We start from the raw sequence: 22,091 nt of genomic DNA on the forward strand, positions 1-22,091 counted from the left end.
TTTAACAAGTGTCTGCATTCAAGGAAAGGGAAAAAAAAAGGTAAAAGAGAAGCCCCAGATGTGGATTTCTTGGAAAGTTAATAGGGCTTCACAAAGAGCTGGGCAGGAAGAGGGCGACACATAGATAGAGAGCAAATGACAGGTGAGGCAGCCAAAACGAGAGGAAGGGACTTTAGGATCAGCCAGACCTGAAACATCGTGCACATTTGACCTTGTTTCCTGTCCTTCCCATCCTGTTCTGATTAGTTTATCTGGGTGAAATCTGTGTATCAAATCAAACATTGTGGATGGATTGAGGGTGGGATCCTACAAACACTTTCTTGGAGGTTTGGTTTAAGCCCTCAGCTCACTTACTCTATCCATTTCCTAGGTCATTCATACAGCTGACTGGCAGAAACTAAGAAGGAAGGCCATTTGTGGCCTTTTCCTCCCACTTTCACTGTTGACTTGCACAAACAATACGTGAACATAATTCCAAAACATTCAAGGTGGTTTTTAAAATGGAAGTCAAATGGGCACATCACAAACATTCTACACTGTTAGTCAGGTTTTTGAATATGTGGTTGCCCTCTGTCCATCTTCTCAGGTTACACGATAGCCTCCTCTCCTCTCCCTGCTGCCAATCTTGCCTCTCTCCATGTAACAACCAAAGTGGTTGTCATGAACTGAATGCGTGCGTCCCCATTCCCTTCATATGTTAAAGCCCTAACTTGCAATGTATTTGGAGAGATGGTCTTTAGGAGGTAGTTAGGGTTAGATAGGTCATGAGGTTGGGGCCCTTGTGAGAGTACTGCTGTTCCACAAAGAGACGCTAGAAGTGCTGGCAGTCTTTCTCTCCTGTCTCTTTCCCATCTGTGCTATGTGAGGACATAGTTGAGTGAGAAACTGCAACCAGACGGTGTGAAGGTGGCTGTGGTCCATCCAGAAGAGAGCCCTCACCAAAACCCAACCATGCTGACACCTCAGTCTCAGACTTCCAGCCCCCAGAACTGTGAGAAAATAGATTTCTGATGGTTGGGCCATTCAGTGTATAATATTTTTGTTGTGGTAGCTCAAGCTGACTAATGCAATAATTTTTCAAGACAGTGAACCACATCTTGAAACTTTTCTGCTCAAAACTCTTTAGTTACTTCTTATTTTTCCTGGGATAAAAATGTAGAGCCTTGCCACAGTCTACAAGGTGCCAGATAGTCCTTCCCCTAACCCCATCTCTTACTGGTCCATGAAAAGTCATTTACCACCACAGAACTTTTACGGGTACTCAAAACTGCCTGAATTGTCATCTCCTGCTATTTATTTTATTCATCCATCTTCTCAATATTTCTAATCACTTTACTTATATACATGATTACTCCTTAAATCGTCTTTTAATGTTTCCCTCTCCCACTAGAACAGAAACTGCCTGAGGACAGAGACATCGTCGTTTTCTTTCACTGATATTTTTCTTGCACCTGGTGTAGCCTTTGAGACATAACAGATCTCTCTAAAATATTCATAGAATGAGTAAATACTAGCCTAGATTCCTCACAATCCATTATGACTTTTTTATGTCATTTTCACTGACATAACAGAACAACTTCCTTCTTTGACTCACATATTAAGTTTTGTTTTCTTCAGCTTGAGATTGCTATGGAACACGTTTACTTTTCAACTCAACATTTCTAATTATGTATAAGCTGCTTGGTGTTGCCCTTCAAAACTGGGAATAATCCTTTCCATAATATATATTATTCTGTCACATTTACTCACCAGGCTTCTCCAGGGTGATACCTTTTTGTCATGGAAGACTAGGACTCACCTCTGAACCCGCACTAGAGGGCTCTTCCCTGACTCTCCACTGATGTCACCTCTTCTGTGCAATCAGGAGTCTGTGAGATCAAGAGGATGCACTTAACCAAACCTACCCATTGCTTTTGTACCATGTTCCACAACACTCAGGGTGCTAGAATACCAAGTTGAAATTGTCCAAGCCTGCTTCCAAGTTCTACAGAATCTCTTTTTGCAAGAACTGGTCCAGCATGCACCACATGCCCCCTTGGCCCAAGCAGGGGCTGTTACCATGGCTGTTGAGAGAGCTTGGGCAAGCAAACTGGACTGTACAGTGCCTATGTGCAGGAAGTGATTGGGAAGAGAAGCTGATCTGGCAATCTGCAATTCCAGAATTGGTCGAGTTGGCCCCCAGAGTGGAGAGAACTTGGTTTCATGTGTTCTCCCAAAGATTTTTGCTATTTCTATAAACTTGGAATTGGAATAAAGAAGAAAACTAGACATTGAAAATTAAGATAAAAAAATGATTAAAATGTGCTCTTAATAAGAAGCTCTTAAGAATTAAAGAAGCACTGAAATAAAAATTATATTACCAAGAATAGAGTTTATTGTTTGGCCAGAGACTGAAGACCTTTAAAACACCCAAAGTTTTACATTTTACCTTTTCTTATGAACCAATTGTTAAGAAAGGAGGGAAAGTTAAGACACTTCCTGTTTCTTCCTCAGTATTCTCATAGAATTTAACATGGACTAGAAGGTGATTTTTAAAAGGCTTTATGTGAACCTTCCAGAAGTTCAGCACAGTTGTACTGATTGCCTCTGAAGCTATAAAATGGCAAAGTTTGTGACTTGAAAGCAAAATATAGACATGTCCTGATCATTCCCTGAACCCGCCTTATTATTTGATGTTCAGAATGGGAGGATGGCTGTGGATGAAATTTCATGGAATAGCTATTGCTGCCTGCCTGAGGAGACACAGGAGCAGTCTTTTACCCTGAGCTAAAGGAGCAGCCACTCTCTCATTTTATTCTGGTTTATGTCCATGCATAAGAGATTTAAGCAGTATGAAATATGTATCTTCCCCCAAAACAGAATCATAAAAAAACAGAGAACATACAAGTAATTATTAGTACATTTGCATTTTTTTCAGAAGACTTTAATCTTAAGTGATTAATGTTAAGATGATTTGGTTATATAGTTAATACCTATCAATGTATGTATTTTAAATTTTCTAACTGGAGACAATTGGTTTTGACATTATACAATTGTCAAAAGTCCTTAGAAGTCTTTTAAGCACATAGAAATAAAGTAATTCTTAAAAGCCCGAATTAAATGAGTAAAGACAGAACCAAGAAGGTAAAAGTGAATAATAAAGGGCTACATAGAGATACAATTGTGTCTAATGATGAGGGTGATAAAGTAATGCAAATTATTATTTTTAACTAGGCTGAAGTTTGAACTATTTAAAGGCTTCATTTCCTTTCGTTTCATTAAAACAAAGTAAATACTTTTCTTTCTTTGTCAACAAACTCATAAAAATTCTAGTGTCTCTCTATAACATTAATAGGTATGTGATCAGATAGAAAGGAGAGTTTGACAGTCCAAATGAAGCAAAGACAAGGAGAATATGAGTCAAAGATTTTGCTAATAAAAAGTCAAAGTTCTTAATGCATGTTTCATGCATGTTCATCTTTCTTAAAATTGTTTCAGTGAGACTATAGAAAATGGCATTTTTTAATTTTTATTTAGCTTTTAATTTTTTACAGACTACATTTTGATTCATTGTACACAAATGGGGTACATAATTTCTTTTCTGTGGTTGTACACAATGTAGATTCATACCATTCGTGTAATCATAATGTACATAGGGTAATGCTGTCTGTCTCATTCCACCGTTTTTCGTACCCCCCGCCCTCTCATTTTCTTCTACATATTCTAAAATTCCCCCTTTATTCTCTCATTCCCCACCCCACCCCCATTATATATCATCCTCCAGATTCACAACTTTTCTACTTTGTTTCTTCTAGCTTTAACCACTTTGCATTTTATAAATTATTGACTTTAAAATTTTCTTGTGAAATATAGCATTTAGCTGCTTTATCTTCAATTATACAGTTCATGTGTGTGTAGTGAATTCTGTTTATAGCAGGCACAAAAGTTTAAACATCCAAATCTTGAACTATTACACAGTGGGGTTTGGAGTGAGAAGAGATGGTAGTGAAATTATTGAAATGGTTATCTTTGAGAGTCTTTGAGCTATTTTCAGGTGCTATTTTGCCAATCTAGTACCTCCTCTCTGCCCAAAGTTGAGGTGCTTATGTGGACACATACACAATGCCATAGGAAAGGTCAGAGAATGCACAACGGAGGTCATTCCTAGGAAATAAGCAGCCACGATTCACATTTTGCAAAGTATATTGAAAAGAAAGTCTACCTTCTATTTCACCATTATATGGACTCCTGCATAAAACTATACACCATAGAAATATTATCGGACTTTCTTTCTGGTAGACAGACCAGGATTAGGCATCATTCAATACCTATAGCCTTGACATACATGCATTGACTCAAAAGTGTAAACATTCAGACAGCACCAGCTTTGAAATATAAATTCTGAAGGTGGTGGCCTAGAAGTTAATACCGGAATCATTCAAACTGTTATTTGTTGTTTTGAAAATCTAGCCAAAGTTACTATTGCTCCTAACAAATAGCTCTTATTTCATATTGTAGAAATATTCATTCTCATTTAATCTTTTAAGGTTTTAAAAAATAAATTCCTAAAGGAAAGGGTCTAAAAAGTAGGTATGTATCAAGATAATTATTCAAATTATTTGTTATTTATATTGGGTTTGAAAAATAGACAAGAATTATTCTAGATGAATGGTATAAAATAACAATTACAATTTGGGGGATGGGTTTTATATAATCCTGAAATGTATACACTAAAATTGGCTGTAGTCTATGGTTTTGTACCTAAAACCATACAAGATTTCACAGTATGTAATTGCTATTTTATTCTTGATGAAAACACGTTAAACACAGTCACAGAACAAGATAATGTCAGAAATATGTTGCCCCCAAAGCATGTTCCTTTACTTTCCTTCCCAACCAGATAATTTTTTTTTCTGAAGTGCAGAATTAAAAGTTGCATATAATATCATTTTGGAAGACTGGGACCAACAGTTACTTGATGTGTCTCCTAAAGTGCAGTAAAAATGTTCCTGAGCCAGCTTCCTAGGATATCTCAGCTGGTAAGAATTGTGGTTACCAGGCAAATTCCAAAAGTAAGCATTAAATAGTGCCACTTCCTGCTTAAAATGGAATTTAGTTCATCAGATAGGTTGTATAATTGCTATCAATTCTCTTTTTTATTGGTAATGAGTCAAAAAGAGCATATGCAGCTTTTAACTTAGGAATGCACACATAATACTGTAGATATGAAACAGTGAATTTTAAAAATCTAAGCACTAATCATTTAAAAATTCAAATAAGTAGCCTTGTTGAGCCACTTTTATGTATGTATATGTGTGTATATAAAGATATATTTATACAGATTATAATATCATACTATATATATAATTTCAAACATTAATCTTTGGTGTATGAGAAAGCAGTTGACTTTTGCATATTGACTGTGTATCTTGCGAACTATCTCTACCCATTAATTTCACAAATTTTGGTTGTTTATTTGATATTTTCTCCATAGATGGTCATGTCTTATATAAATAGAGTTTTCTTTCTTTGTTCCTGCTTTGTATGTCTCTATTTCATTTTCTTGTCATATAGCACTAGCTCAGACTTCTGATATGATGATGAAGAGGAATGATGAGAAAGGACATCCTTGTTGTTCCTGATCTCTGGGGGAAGACATGTATTTTCTAACCATTAAGTATGATGCTAATTATCCTATAGCTACTCTTTTTCAAGTTAAGGAAAGTTTTTCCAGGTTTTAGATGGTGTTATTGTGATTGGGTATCAGTTTTCATCAAATTTTTTACACAAAATTGATATAATGTAATGTTTCTTTTAAAACCCATTGATGTGGTAGATTTTAGATTGGTCTTTGGGTGTTCAACTAGCCTTGCACATCCTGAATAAACCCAATTAATGGTTGTATGTAATTCTTAGTTGTTGTATAAAATTCTTACTATATCTAACAGATTATACTAGATTGTATTTTAATTTTCATTTAATTCAAGATACTTTTTATTTCTTTCCAGACTCCTGCTTTGATCCATGTGCTATTTAGAAACGTTTTTGTTTAATCTCTAGATATTTGAGATTTTTTTGTTATTATTGTATAATTTAATTCCACTATAATCTGAGAACATAATTTCTATTATTTGCATGTTACTATATTTGTTAAGAATACTTCATTGCCAAGAATGTAGTCTATTGTAGTGAATGTTTCATATGAGTTTGAGAAGAATGTGTACTCTGCTCTTATTGGAGGAAGTAAAATCAATTAGATAAAGTTGACCAATAATTCTATTTGGCAAAACTATATATTTATTGATTTTCTGCCTGCAGTGTCTATCAATTACCAAAAGAGGATTGTTGAAGTCTCCAAATATTATAGTGAATGTGTCTATGTCTCTGTTCAGTTCTAATAGCTTTTCCCTCACATATTTTGGTGCTCTGTTGTTAGGTACATACTTGTTAAAGATTACTATGTCTTCCTGAAAAATTTAGTCTTTCATAGTTATGTAGTACTTTTCTTTATCTCTGATAATTTTCATTGTTCTGAGATCTATTTTTGTATGAATTAATACAAATATTCAAAGATTTTTAAATTAGTGTTAGTACAATATATCATTCTAAATTCTTTCATGCATTTTATGACTGTTTAGACAAATTGTTTCTTGTAACACCATTGTTACTTCACCTTCTCAGATACTACAATCACCTAATGCTTTGGTGCTATTATTCCTTTTTTAAAAAGTGTTTTAGATCAATTAAGAAGAAAGAAAATAAAAAAAAATATTTATTTTAACAATATCAATTTCATGCTTTGGTTTTTATTTTTTTTTTTTGGTAGTTTTGAGATTTTTTTTTCTGATATAATTTTCCTTTTCTTGAAGAACACCATTTAAACTATTTCACAGTGGATGTCTGTTGGAGGCAAATTTCTTCAGTTTTTGTTTGTGTGATAAAAATGTTATTTTTTCTTTGTTTTAGAGGATGATTTTACTGAATATAGAATTCTAGGTTGGGGAGTTCTCTTTCTTTTAATACTTCAAGTATTTCATTACACTATCTTCTTGCTTGTAGGGTTTCTGAAAGGATTTTTGCTATAGTTCTCATTTTATAGGAAAGGTTTTACTCCCTCCAGGTATTATCAAGATTATTTTAGTCTAAATATTTCTCAGAATCACATGTTTCTATAATTCATATTTTAAAATAACAAATATATTGGCAATTTCTTTCTCACATAACTTATATTTCTGTTCAATATGAGGTTAGCACTATAATTATCCCCATACTACAGATATTTAGAGAGGCAATGAGAGTTATCAAGTGTTTTGTTAGTCTTACTTCAGATCTAATACTTTTAGCTCCCAAGTGAAATGGGCTTTTTGTTTTTGTTGTTCCTATTAGTTATACATGACATTAGAATGCATTTTGACACATCATACATAAATGGAGTATAACGTCTCATTCTTCTGGTACTACATGATATGGAATCATACCAGTCATATATGTACATAGTGTAATAATGTCTGATTCATTCTACTTACTATCCCTTTACTCCCTTTACTCCCCTCTGCCTAATCCCAAGTATCTCTATTTTTCCCTAGCACCACCCCACTTACTGGGAATTAGCATCTGTGTATCAGAGAAAATATTTGACCTTTGTTTTTTTGGGACTGGCTTATTTCACTTAGCATGATATTCTCTAGCTCCATCCAATTACCAGCAAATGCCATAATTTCATTCTTTATTAATCATAAGTATTGGGTATATATACCACATTTTCTTTATCCATTCATCTGTTGAAGGGCATCTAGGTTGGTTCCATAACTTACTATTGTGAATTGAGCTGCTATAAACATTAATGTGGCTGAGTCACTGTAGTATACTGATTTTAAGTCCTTTAGGTATAAACTGAGGAGTGGGATAACTGGATCAAATGGTGGTTCCATTCCAAGTTTTCTGAGGAATCTCCACACTGCTTTCCATAATGGTAGCACCAATTTGCAGCCCCACCAGCAATGCATGAGTATACCTTTTCCCCCATGTTGTTGCCAACATTTTATTTTTGCTTGTATTCTTGATAATTGCCATTCTGACTAGAGTGAGATGAAATCTTAGTTTTTATTTACATTTCTTTAATTGCTAGAGATGTTGAACATTTTTTCATATATTTGTTGATTGATTATATTTCTTCTGTGAAGTGTCTCTTCTATTCCTTAGCCCATATATTGATTGGGTTATTTGTTTTTGGTGTTGAGTTTTTTGAGGTTTTTATATATCCTAGAGATTAATGCTCTATCTAAGGTGCAGGTGGTGAATATTTTCTCCCATTCTGTAGGCTCTCTCTTCATGTTATTGATTATTTCCTTTGCTGAGAAAAATCTTTTTAGTTTGAATCCAAAGCAAACATTCCCTCTAAAAACTGGGACAAGACAAGGACGCCCTCTATCACCACTTCTATTCAACATAGTTCTGGAAACTCTAGTCAGAGCAATTAAGGAGATGAAGAAATTAAAGGGATAAGAATAGGAAAAGAAGTTTTTTGAGTTCTTTATAGATTCTGGAAATCAGCGCTCTATCTGAAGTATGAGTGGCAAAGATATTCTCCCACTCTGTAGGCTCTCTCTTCACATTACTGATTGTTTCCTTTGCTGAGAGAAAGCTTTTTAGTTTGAATCTATGGCAGTTGTTGATTCTTGCTTTTATTTCTTGTGCTATGGGAGTCCTGTTAAGGAAGTCTGATCCTAAGCCAATAAATTGAAGGTTTGGACCTACTTTTTTCTTCTATAAAATGCAGGGTCTGTGGTCTGATTCCAAGGTCCTTGAATCTATAAAGAACACAAATAATCCAATCAACAAATGGGCTAAGGAAATGAACAGACACTTCACAGAAGAAGATATACAAGCAATCAACAGATATATGAAAAAATGTTCAACATCTCTAGTAATAAGAGAAATGCAAATCAAAACTACCCTAAGATTTCATCTCACCCCAATTAGAATGGTGATTATCAAGAACACAAGCAACAATAGGTGTTGGCGAGGATGTGGGGAAAAAGGTACACTCATACATTGCTGGTGGGGTTGCAAATTAGTGCAGCCACTCTGGAAAGCAGTATGGAGATTCCTCAGAAAGCTTGGAATGGAACCACCATTTGACCCAGCTATCCCACTCCTTGGCCTATACCCAAAGGACTTAAAATCAGCATACTACAGAGATACAGCCACATCAATGTTCATTGCTGCTCAATTCACCATAGCCAGATTGTGGAACCAACCTAGATGCCCTTCAGTTGATGAATGGATAAAGAAACTGTGGCATATATATACAATGGAATATTACTCCACCACGAAGAATGATAAAATTATGGCATTTGCAGGCAAATGGATGAAATTGGAGAATATCATGCTAAGTGAGATAAGCCAATCTCAAAAAACCAAAGGACAAATGATCTCGCTGATAAGTGGATGAGGACATATAATGGGAAGGGGTTAGCGTTAGGGTTAGGGTTAGGTTTAGGGTTAGGGATAAGGAGGGTGGTAAGAATGGAGGGAGGAAGGACTGTATAGAGGGAAAAGAGGGGTGGGAGGGGTGGGGGGGAAGGGAAAAAAATAACAGAATGAATCAAACAACATTGCCCTATATAAATTTATGATTACACAAATGGTATGCCTTGACTCCACGTACAAATAGAGAAACAACATGTATCCCATTTGTTTACAATAAAAAAAAAGAATAGGAAAAGAAGAACTCAAACTATCAGTATTTGCTGCTGACATGATTCTATATATAGAATCAGAAAACTGCAGGAAGTAATAAATGAATTCAGTAAAGTAGCAGGATATAAAATCAATACCCATAAATCAAACATGTTTCTATACATCAGTGATTAATCCACTGGAATAGAAATTAGGAAAACTAGCCCATTCACAATAGCCTCAAAAAATGTAAAATACATGGGAATCAACCTAACAAAAGAAGTGAAAGACCTCTACAATGAAAACTACAGAACACTAGAGAAAGAAATTGAAGAAAACCTTAGAAGATGGAAAGATCTCCCATGCTCTTGGATAGGCAGAATTAATATTGTCAAAATGGCCATACTACCATAGGTGTAATACAGATTTAATGCAATTCCTATTAAAATACCAATGACATTCTTCATAGAAATAGAAAAAGCAATCATGAAATTCATTTGGAAAAATAAGAAATCCAGAAGAGCCAATGCAATCCTTAGCAAGAAAAGTGAAGCAGGAGGTATCACAATACCAGACCTTGAACCATACTACAGAGTCACAATGGTATGATGCTGGTGCCAAAATAGACATGTAGACCAATGGTACAGAATAGAGGACACAGAGACAAACCCACATAAATGTGTTATCTCATACTAGAAAAACGTGCTTAAAACATTCCTTGGAGAAAAGATAGCCTCTTCAACAAATGGTGCTCGGAAAACTGGAAATCCATATGTAGCAAAATAAAATTAAACCCCTATCTCTCACCTTGCACAACACCCAACTCAAAGTGAATCAAAGACTCAGGCAACAGAACACAGACCCTGTGCCTAATAGAAGAAAAAGTAGGCCTAAGTCTTTACCATGTTGGTCAACTTAGGAACTGACTTCCTTAACAAGATTCCTAAAGCACAAGAAGTAAAATCAAGAATCAATAAATGTGATGGATTCAAACCCATACTCTTTATTAGTATGCTGTATTGACTCCAACCAATAGCATTATGTTTCTACTAAAATAATCTAGTAACAAAAAATGTTGAATGATCAGTGTCATCGAATCAAGTTCTTGCCTTTCACCATATTGACTTCTGATCTCCTGATTCCATCTTTAAGTTCTCTCTGGATTTTCCTACTTATACCAAGTGAAAAAATCAATGCTGAGAAGACGTGTGTACTTATCATCAAAACTGTCATACTTATTACACTGGGTTGTGTCTAAGAACAAAAAGAATATCCACTTCCTTCTTGTTCACTTGTAACAAAATTCTAATTAAAACCACTACTCTTTGGTAACATACATAATGTTGCTTCTACTAACGCAGACGATTTCCCATTTAGAGAACATCCATTTATAATTTACCTGATAACAAAGCATGAAAGAGCTTACACAATAGAAATACTACTTGCTCAGTATGCTTACAATCAATGATTCAATATTTTTTACTATCTTATTAGAAATGAAATACTGCCAGAGAAATTCAAGAAGTTTTTAAAGACATTCATCAATAATATATAACTTTAATTTGTCTTAACTTTTCTCATGGTTAATATTGCTTAACATGTATTCTTTATAGCATTCAGAAATAGAATATTTGATCTGGAGTCTGCAGCTACACCTATTGGTTCTTACTTTTAGTGAATCTCTGAACTTGAACAGAAATATTTAATTTTCAGAAGACTGTTAAGTAAAAAATTGCAGTGCGTATTTCCACCCCAGTGCTGGCCTCATTTCAACCAAATCTTGGTCTTCAAAACCTGAATATTTGAGGTCTAAGGGTCTGCCTTGGATCCTCCTCAAGCAGCAAGACAAGGAGGGAGGTCAGAGCTCAGAATCCTGACTTCAGATTACAAGGGCGGCACAGGAAAAATAGGAGAAAAGACATGAATTCATTATAGAATAACAGCCAGAGCAGGCACTTACCAAGTGAATTGGAAAGGAAATTTCTCAGAAGACCTTAAGAATGTGAAGAAAAAGGAGCAGTTAATCTGAAATACAAAATTGAAAGGCTTGGCAGATGCATGATTCTAGTCTTCCAGATAAGAATCCTTCTGGAATTCAAAAGCATGTAAAAGGAGCAAGACAATTGGTTGCTGGGCTTAATATGTAAACATGGTGCCGATTGACACAGTGAAGATGTTTATTACAAAAGTTAATGCGATGTCAGGGTGGAAGATCAATATTTAACCTGATTTCATTGCAATCTGTTGGTCTGCCTAGGAATACAGAATGGAAAATTAACAAACCAGATAAAGGAAAATGTAAGGGACTTTTTCATAAGTAAAGTGTCACATCATAGACACTGATATTTGTGATATAAATAAATCAAGCTTTACTTGCAGTTTTAGTGAATGTCCCTTATATTTAATATTTACATATTTTATTAATTTCAGTAGTTCTACTTGCCTCATTATTGAAGCATTCATAGAATTTTAGAGATTCACTCCATCTATTTTCCTGATTTCTTTAGACTAAACCCTAAGGAAGAGAGTTGTTGCATGACTTGAAGTTACTCAAGTCAGGTTCAAGTATGAGCTGGAAGATACAGTGACACCTATTTTACAGGTAAAGAAACAGGGTCATAAGACCAAAAGGAAGTTTTTTGCCTATGAATCCAGTCTTGTGTTACTACCTCTTGAGCATAGGCTTGATATATTGTGCATTCTAACTGTAAAAATATCTTTAGCAGTCTTTGGTGCTCAATATACTGCAAGCATTAGTTAATTAATCCACATCACAATGCGGAAAAAAAAAAAAAAGTAAAGATCATTCTCCATAGTATAGAAATAAAAAATATACCCTTGATGCTAGATGAGTTAAAACAACTTTTGATGTTCCTTTTAATTTGATAAATTGGGTGGTATCTACTTGGGTTATTGCAGTCTTTTTCCATAATGATCATTAAAGGCGATATTTTAGTCTGTATTTAAGAAAGTCTCTCTGGAAAAGGGAACTAAAAATAATTTTTTTTCCCATTGCATTATACTTCAGAAAAAGAAGCACTCAGAAAAAAAAAAAAAATGCTGTGTATTTCCTGGGAGTGAGGAGGCCTGTTAAAAGACCCTGGGGAGAGAGAGCGAAGCGTGGATTTCTGTGAAGCAGCAAAGGGATGACCTCACAAAGGCTCCCGCTGCTGTGCTGGGCCTGTGGAGCTCGCTCCTGTCAGAGGCATGATTAGTGCAAACCCCCAGTGCAGCTGTCCACCGAGGGTGACCAATTTAAAAACAAGGAGTCAGCCAGTTAATTACATTGTCAGCAATAAATATAACAATGAGCCGTGGTGGCAGCCCAATCCTGTGATGCATCCAGGCAGCCATCTGTACATCTTCCCCAGCCACTTGGCACTTGTTGCCACAGAATTGGTTTGGACAAGTGGCTTAGCAGTCAGGTACCAGACAGGAACTGTCTCTCCTTCTCTGTGAGGCTGTCTTCATTAAATTTCACTCGTTGCAGGGGAATCAATTTGGGGTATGAATTGAGGACTCAGCAAGAGCCCTGTCCCTAATGATTAAGCACATTACTTATTCAATCTTGTGTTTATTCATTCCCTATCATTTATTGAGGAACTTTTCTTTCTTGGGCATATTTCAGAGAAGTGTGTGAGGAGAATGGAGACCATCTACATTGTGGAAATATATGGACCTTAACATACAGCAATGGTAGTTTCCTTTATATTTTGTGGTCAGTGTTCTGGATAGTTCCATCTGACAAGTCTGGTGGTATGATCCATGTGGACAATTAAAATTCTTGAGTTTAGTTCTAGTTCTTCTTTATTTTACAGTTGTTTTTGCTACTCCTTCTTTGAACTCCAAAGTTTTGAAGGAAGAGCAGATGTAGATATAGACAGATATAATCTCTGAAAAACCTTATCTAAGACTTTTCAAATTAAGAACAAAGAGGTCTTTTACTTTATGTTTTTGGATAATGTCTGATCTATTATTAATTTAGATAAATATGGTGAATTGCTGGTTTGGTAACCATAACTTAATTTCAAAAAATTCCACAGGAATGCCCCTCCATTCCTACTCCTCAATATAGAGAATACTTTAGAATTAGGTGGGCCTTTCCTTTGCTCATGCTGAGAGGGGATCATTTAAAATTAAGGATTAAAATAGATGAAGAGCTTGAACAAATATCATTCTAAGACTTCTTCTGTTTCTTCTTTCCTTTGCATTGTCTCCTTTTTAAATTATCTTGCTCTCTTTTTTCATTATTACTTTTTAGATTTAAACTTTTCATCTCTAATTCCAATCCAGAAATATGAAGCAAAAGCCAATATTTAAAATGAATTAAACTTTCTTGTCCTTAATTTTCACAAGCAGACGAGATAAATGCTCTAGATTTGTCTCTTACTAGAGGCTTTTTTAATGACCCAGAGCAATTTTCTAAAATGAACAACAAGAACAAAAAGAACCAGGAGAAATTTCATAAATCCACCTTACTCCATTTATTCTATTTTTGCCTCAAATAGGTTTTATGATGAGTTGGTGTTTTTAAATAGCCTGTTACTCTGAAGAGAGGAAGAGAACATACTGACATGTGATTTCAAACAAAATGTAGATTTTGATGGAAAATGATTTTTATGATGTTATAGTGACTGTTGTACTTTTTCAACATTCTCTTCTGAGAATAAAAATAAAATGAAAAAGTTCTCTCCTCCCTTTCTCCTTTTCTTTCTCTCTCCCTCTCTGTCTCTCAGCTCTGCCATTGCTAACCTTCCTTATTTCTTTTATCCTCTTAAATACTCAGTATATGTCAAGATTCTGATAAGTCCTGCTGAAAACTGATGAATATAGCTTATGTCTTCAAAGAACTTACAGTTCAGTTGAAAAGTTGAGAAGTCAAAAAGCAATTTTGATTTTTCATTTAAGTGCCTTTCACTGAAAGAGTCTAATCATGACATTTACTGTGTGACCTTAGATAAGTTGCTTAACTACTTTGAACTTTAATGTGTTTTCTTTTTATTTAAAGAAATTCAAGAACAAAACAGCATTTATTTCCATGCAACAGCGAGGGCCTACTCCACCAAAAGAGTTAGCTAGGATTACTTATTTGTACATTAAACAAACATTTATTGAATTCCTGCTATGTTAGTGACATTAGAGTATTTTCTCTGAGAAATGCAATGTTAATTAGACATAGGTCTACCCATGGAGCTTATGACCTAAGAGGAGAGATACACTTAATTAATCAAAATATGCAATACACAGAGGCACATAAAAACACTATTGAATTTTGGGATGGGAGTTATTTCCACTTGTGGAGGCATTAATAAGGAAAGAAGGAAATGAGCTGGGCCTTGCCAAATTACTACTATTTAGATGCAGAAGGATGATGGAGAAGAGCATTTTTAGCAGAAGGATCAACATCATAAAATGATCTAACTTCCCACTTTATATCCTGATGAATAATAATCCAGAAGTTATGTTTAGTTTAATTTTTGGTTATTTTAAAGAGTGTTAATGTGAAGTAAGCTTGAGTATAAGGTCATGGGAGCTTTGAAGGCTTTAAATGTCAGACTGAGGAATATAAAGGAACCTTTTTGAGAGACTTGAAGGAAGAGGAAGGAAAGAAAAAATCAGAGAAGTACATTGTTTAAAAATATTTTGAACATATTTTAAAGTGAGTTGGTCAAATGAAGGCTTCCGTTACATTGTTCTCATAATAAATCAAGTAGTAAGGAGTTGAACTGGCATGTAGGCCATGGGATAGGAGAGAAGAGGTGAATGAAGGAAATACCGATGACTCAAAAGTACTAAGAAAGTGGATAGCTTGGAATGTGGGGTGCCTGGAACAAGGGAAATAAGTCAGTCATTGGGCATATGGAAGTTTCTCATCCATGGAAATGGTCACACCATTAACAGAAATCTTTGTAAAAAACAGTAGGTTCTATTTTGGCTAACTGAGTTTCAGATGTAGGTAGAACATCTATGCAGTAATACTTAGTAGGCAATTGGAAATATAGGGTAAAACTTAGGAGAGAGGTCAAATTTAAATTTAAAGACATCAAACTAAGTATCATCTACACAGAATTAAAGCAATTAGACTTACAGAATGCTAAGGAAGAAAGAGCAAAAGGAAGAAGAAAAATAAATTTAAGGACAAAGAAGGAGACTAATAATCTTGAGAGTGTAAACTTATGTCAAAGAGATAAAAAAGAAATAGAGAAGTTGAAGGAGAACCAGAAGAGCTATTTCGTGTACATGATGGAAGGACACTGTTTTTTCCTAAGGAAATCATGCAAGGTGTTGTTAGGGGGTCAGGGAGTTTGCCATTTTGGTATTTGTAGGATAAGCCAATTTGGCTTGACAGTGGAATGATCATGGAGTATTACAGAGCAGCACAGAAATTGTACCAATGAGGTAGACATGAGTCTTGTTAATAGAAGGGTTAGACAACGACACTGGGAAATGGGGATAAGGCAGTGAAACTAATTAGGGGGGAACTCTGTGGTCTGAGTTTAAAGAGAAAAGGAAGAATGGGAATGCATCTTTTCATGGTTGCTTCAGAGACAGGTAGGTTTAAAATATCCAGTTTGTCTATTGGGCTTCACTATGCTTCTAAGGAACCCAGGCAGATATTTAGTCTTAAAGACATTGCTTGATGTACGGACAGTGCCCTGGCTTAATGCTATTATTGAAATGTTCCTGCTTGTTTCACTCTTTTTTCACATATGTTTTCAGTCAATCTTTATAGTCCAAGATGCCATTTTATGTCACTATTCTAGATACTATGTCTTCATAATTTTATAATTTTATAATTCACTCAAAGCTGAGGTCATGGTCTTTAACTTGAACCAGTTCTGATTTTTGTTGTTGTTGTTGTTTCTTTCTTTAAGCCATTCCTACTCATCTTTCATTTAGAGATTAGGACTCAGCCTGCACCAGCTCCACTGTACAGAGGTGGGACAGGCGGGACCCACCTCAAGACCGTGTGGAGTGATATGGCCACAGTAACAGAAAGGCATATGCTCCATCTTGGGGGTCCCTGACTCAGCTAATGCTAATTAGTTGCTCATTGGGTGTGTCTCACTATAATATACACTGCTGGGAATGTTATGGCCCAGGGAAAACCTGTTCTCTCCTCCCAAGAGAACTTTGAAGGCATCAAAAAACATCTGTAAGAACTGATGTAATTGTACCAAGTTACAGAAGGGTTTTCTGCTTCCTTCCCTAAATATCTAAACTTACAAAAGATTTTACATGTCCTTAAGAGGAGAAAAGGAAAGCAGAGTGCATTTAAATTTTCTGGATTCTCCCAGGAAAAAATATTGCTAAGTTGTGTCAGTTTATTTTGTCCAGTTTCCTTGTTGGTGTGTGTGTGACTAGAGAGCATCTGATTCTAATGTTCTGTTGGAATTAGGGAGACATTAGGCCACCTGTGGCTTCTTCCTGGCTTCCTGGCTTCTTCTTCAAGAGCAGCTCCTATCAATCTCCAGTGTCTCTCTCTATCTTCCTAACATAAGAATCTTTCCCCAGACCAAGGCTTGCCTTAAGCAGTGTGATTCTGTAAACCTTTAATTGTCCAACATCCCTGTGAACGTTGACATGACGATATGAATACTGCTATGCATTCATAACTTTTTGTTGTCTTGAGTCTATATTTCTATGGTGATGTATATTCCTAAACCCCAACTCTGACTCTATTACCTATGCAGAACTCCCATCCTGTGTCTGTGTTTGGTGATAAATACAGTATTGGTGAAAAAAATTCAGGGGGCCATAGGTAAGACCTAAGTTCCAGCTTCATGTTTTTTATTTTGACTAACATTTGGAATTCTGAGTCTTAGTTTCCCCTCTGTAAGATGAGTATGTCTGATAGATAATCTCCAACGACTATTGTCAGGGTCTTAAGCCCCCTTGCCCTTCTCGACCAGCAGCAAGGGAAGGGGACACTCCCCAACAAGGTCAGATCAGGATAGGTAAGGCCGACTGACCGCCCGTTCCCTAGCCCTCCCGGTGGAGGACAATCAGACGCATCAGGGAGACCCGTCACAGCAGGAACTCGTTTATTGAGGAAATCCCACAGCTTTTATGTAGGGTGGGGGCTAGGCGGGAACCAATCAGCTTAAAGGTCAGCAAGGCAGGGGGTTTCACACAGGTGAGAGTCCCGTTGGACTATATGGCAAGCATGAGCTGATCACGTTTGCGGAACTGTTGTTAACCAATCCCTGACGGTGGTCCGGTTTCGTCATGAACCTTTGAAACCGCCTTTGAGCCTTGATCCTGCTCACTCGCCAGGGAGTAAGGAGTCAGCCTGAGTTAGTTAACGTGTCATTAGTCCCAACACAGACTATGACCAGACCAAGACTTGGAGTCCTCTGTTGTCAAATGATTTGGCAGTTCCTTAAACTGATAATCTTAACAGTTGTTCAACATGTACTTAGTACGCCTGAGGGTAAAAAGATCAATGTTCAAGGAACTTTTTTCTTCCACTTAATGTCCCTGTCTACATTGGCTGCATTCAGATCAGTTTATATTTTGCCAGATATACAAGGACTAGTTCCCTTTTGCTAACTGGTCCTCTATTTCTAATGAACACATGCCCTGTTTCAGAATCCTTTGAAGATTTGTACTCAAGAATGCCCATTACTCTAGTTGTGACAAGGACCTTTGATTCTTTATTATCTCCATACACCTAACTTAACTGTGCCCTTTCCAGCCCGTATCCTCCTGCCCAGAATGTTCTTACCATCATTCATCCTCCCTGTATCCTAGTGGTCCAAACTTGTTTCTTGATCTCAAGACAGATGAGGTGTTCTCAACTCTGTTACTTTTCTCTTTGCAAAATTTATTTTACTATAATTTATTTATTTATATATATTTTAATAACATTTAATAATTTTAAAATGTCAATGTTAATGTTGTGAACCTGGAGAAATTAAAACTCTATTTGGTCTTGTGTCTCAATTACTTAGTTATTGTGATAATAATGCTCCTCTGTATCATAAACCAACCCCCAAACTCAGTGGTTATACCAACAAGTATTTTCCATTTATACATGTGTGGTTTATCTGGAGGACCCTGCTTTAGTTTGCAGGTCTGTGAGTTGGCTGGGGCATTTCTATACCATGTACCATATGCTGAGAACCATTGAATGGTGGGAAAGGGGCTATGTATATCATGGCAATGATAAAAGAACAAACACAATTCAAGCTCCTATTTAGGTCATGTGCTATATCCCATTGTTCAAACCAAGACACACAGCCAAATACAAAGACAAGGGATATGAAAGTATACTCTTCTCAGGATAAATCACTGGAGAGAATAAGGATGTATAAACATACTATAGAGAATGAAGAATTAACATTACAAATTCACTCTGATACTTGTTGAATCTTGTAGAATGAATGCATATGTGTGAATAATTCAAAATTATAGTTGACTCAATGGGGATATTGATTAATAAGTGGGAAAAGATCAGAACAAAGTACTAATCTGAGCTGCAAGTTGTGCTAATGTCTGAGTCTGTTCATTGATTAATAAAATAGAAGCCAAGTGGCATGACCCAGCCATGCCCAGTGGCAGCAAGAAGTGTTAGACAACTGCCGTGTCTGTTGTGAATCATTTCTTAATCCAGACCTAAGCTCAGGCATAAAACTAGCCTTTCTCACATCCTGACAGCAATTATCTGTAAGAGAGAAGAGGAAAGAAGAGGTAATTTCTGTTACCTGCATTAATCCATGACAATGGGGGCAGAAGTGACTCCTTTCTATTTTCATTAGCTCCCTGAGAACTTCTTCCCTCACTCCTTCCTCAAAATTTCACTGGGATTAGTTAGCAAGATATGAATTTTCTGTTTGCTAAAGCAAAGACTGATATATATCTTAAACTCATAATTCCTTTTATTCAAAAATGGAACGAAGATATCAGGTTAGCAAGTATTTAAGTCAACTTTTTTTCTACTGTGACTAAATGATCTGACTAACAACTGTAGAGAAGTAAGAGTTTATTTGAGAGCTCACAGTTTCAGAGGTCTTAGTCCATAGAAAGCCAGCTCTATTTCTTAGGGCTCGAGGTGAGGCAGGACATCATGGTGGAAGAGTGTGGCAGAGGGAAGCAGCTCCTATCATCAGGAAGCAGAGGGAGACTCCACTCTCCATATACAAAACATATACCCATAGCCACACCCCAATTCCCACCTCCTCCAGTCACACCCTACAACTTCAATTAATCCCATCAGAGACTAATTCACTGATTGGGTTAAGACTCCTACAACCCAATCATTTCTCCTCTGAACCTTCCTGCATTGTCTCACTTGTGAGATTTTGGGGGACACCTCACATCCAAATTATAACAGCAAGTAAACTGAGTTGAGGTGAAGGAAGAACCTCAAACAAAGAAGTGCATGTTAAATCATGCAAAATGGTCATGGAAGCTTTCAATATTTTACGTGTTTATAGAAATAACATGAGAACGTCCCAAGAAGAAAGTGTTATGGATGTGTGTGGGCTGGAGTGAAATCTTATGTGAGCTTATTAGAAAGTCAGAGTTCCAAGAGAAAGAGAATGGAGGAGCAAAGAGATTTGTGGATGCAGAAAGAGTCAATCAGGAGGAAGCAGGTTGGGAAAACAGCTACTGGGAGAATCTGGATCTAAAACAGAATTACATGCTAGAGAGAAACACAAAGCTTCAAAAATAATCCTAGCAGTCTGCTGAGTTAGTGCAGGAGGCCGGTGATAACACGAGCAGCTTCAACCATAAGCCTAAGGAGGTCCACCTAGGAAACAGCACTGCTGAATTGTGTCCCCAAAACTCTTATGTTGAAACTTAGTCACCAACAGATAGAACTAACAAGCGAGACCTTTTGAAGGTGACTAAGTCTGCCCTCAGGATGGGATTAAAGGCCCTTATAAAAAGCTGAGGGGGTGGGTTTCCTCTCTTCTACTTTTTCTCCATGTGGGTTTAGCAGAAGGGTTCTCATCAGGCACTGAATGTTAGTGTCTTGATTTTTACTGCCCATCCTCTAGACCTGTGAGAAACACATTTCTGTTCTTTATAAATTTCCTGGTGTTTTGGTTTGGATATGAGGTGTCCCCCCAAAAGTTCATGTTATGCAATGCAGAAATGTTCAGAAGAGAAATGATCACATCATGAGGACTATAACCTCATCAGGGGGTTAATAATTTGAATGGATCACTGGGTGACAACTATAAGCAGGTAGCGTGTAACTAGAGAAAGTAGGTCATTGGGGGTCTGCCCTTGGGTATTATATTTTTCCCTGCCCCATCTCTCTCTTTGCTTTCTGGCTGTCATGATGTAAGCAGCTTGCCTCTACCACTTCATTCTTCCATGAGACTTACCTCAGGCTCAGAGTAACTCAGTCAGACAAACATGGATACATGGACTGAAGCTGTGAGCTCAAAATAAAATGTTTCCTTTTCTAAATTGTTTTTGTCAGGTTTTGTCAGGTCTAGAAACAAAAAACTAATTAACACACCTGATCTCAGACATTATGTTATGGTAGCACAAATGGACTAGGGCACCACCATTTTTCCAAAGTATAAAAGGAAGATGCCCACATTGATTTGGAAAATAGAAAGAGGCTGGATTAGTAGACTCCAAAGCCCAAGAATCCAGTCTTTGAGAGCCTGTAGTTTAGGAAAAACAGACAGTACACAGAAGCCTAGAAACAAGTGGGCTGCTGTAAGACCTGTGCTATTGTAAGTGATGAGAGACACTTTGGTGAGTTTTCCTTCTCTTTACAGTTCACATATCAATATGCCCTGATATTTTGAAAATTCATGAAGTGGGGGATGCAAAACCACAGAAGAGAAAGTGAGAGAAGGTATTGAACACCCAAAATGTAAGTATCTTTCTTTCTTCCTATGCTACCTCTTTCTCTATATTTTGCTATTTAAAAAAAAAATAGCCATAGTACTTCTTCCCTGCCCCTCAGGATTTTGTGAAAAGTGATTTATAAATTATTACAAAGCACTTGGAAAGGGTAAAGCACTTAATAACGTTCTAAACCAGGCCAGGCACAGAAAATTTGCTGCATGTTGTGGGGAATTTCTAAGTTTTTGAGTCCCAAAGAGACTGTGAAAAGACTGATACTTTTTTCCTTTATGTGAACTTTAAGTTACTATGTGCATAAATAAGTAAAGTAATGCTATTTAACTTTTTCCAGACAGAGGAATAGAAATTTATAATTTTGCTTACATATCTTCTTTGTATTTTACCTACATATCTCTCTGCACCTCATTTTTAAGTACTTACTCACGGGTAAAATAACAAAAAAGTAATATGTAAAGATTCCTTAATAAACTTTATATATTAAATATACTTCTCTTGGCTGTATTTCTCTTTGACTATTTATCCATTAAAATAATTTATAAAGAAAAATAAGAATGGGTAAGGATCCAATAATCAGTCAACAAACACAGTATTAATGT

Source organism: Sciurus carolinensis, chromosome 10, assembly GCF_902686445.1.
Source record: "Sciurus carolinensis chromosome 10, mSciCar1.2, whole genome shotgun sequence".
Taxonomy (NCBI): Eukaryota; Metazoa; Chordata; class Mammalia; order Rodentia; family Sciuridae; genus Sciurus; species Sciurus carolinensis.